We start from the raw sequence: 655 nt of genomic DNA on the forward strand, positions 1-655 counted from the left end.
TGGACCCCGCTCCTGCTCCCCCTCCTCACCCTCTGCACAGGTGCTTCCTCACAGGCCCTGCCTGAATACTCAGCGCCCACGAGAACCCTCAGCTGGACCTGCCCCAAACCCCGAGCTCAGTCCAGGCACAGCCCTGAGGCCGAACCTCCTAGAAACTGGTCTTGATCCTCAGCCTCCTCCCTTCTCCTCTCTTACAGGCTCTGTGGCCTCCTACGAGCTGACCCAGTCATCTCCCTTGTCAGTGGCCTTGGGAGAGACGGCCAGGATCACCTGCACTGGAGATTTACTGGATAAAAAGTACACTCAATGGTACCAGCAGAAGCCAGGCCAGGCCCCTGTGCTGGTCATTTATGAGGACAGCAAGCGGCCCTCGGGGATCCCTGACCGATTCACTGGCTCCAGCTCAGGGAAGACAACCACCCTGACCATCAGTGGGGCCCAGGCCCAGGACGAGGCCGACTATTACTGTCAATCATGGGACAACAGTGGTACTGCTCACAGTGACACAGGCTAACGAGGAAGTGAGACAAAACCCCCCTCCCCATCTGTGTCATACTCTCCTCCAGCCCAAATAGGAACAGATACAAAGCAATTCACAGATGGGGCCCAGGTCCCCAGACCTCAGATCCTCAGGCTGCCCCTCCTCAGCCTCAGG

General features: G+C 58.6%; 1 long non-coding RNA gene across 1 annotated transcript; it reads left to right on the plus strand.

The window, feature by feature from the left end:
* LOC118975218 (uncharacterized) lies at positions 1-352 on the plus strand. The gene is made up of 2 exons (XR_005064023.1): positions 1-40; positions 198-352. It is a non-coding gene; the product is annotated as an uncharacterized LOC118975218 (long non-coding RNA).
* The last annotated feature ends 303 nt before the right edge of the window (positions 353-655 follow it).

This window comes from Sturnira hondurensis, unplaced genomic scaffold (genome assembly GCF_014824575.4).
Source record: "Sturnira hondurensis isolate 20B ecotype Veracruz unplaced genomic scaffold, ASM1482457v3 Scaffold0020168, whole genome shotgun sequence".
NCBI lineage: Eukaryota > Metazoa > Chordata > Mammalia > Chiroptera > Phyllostomidae > Sturnira > Sturnira hondurensis.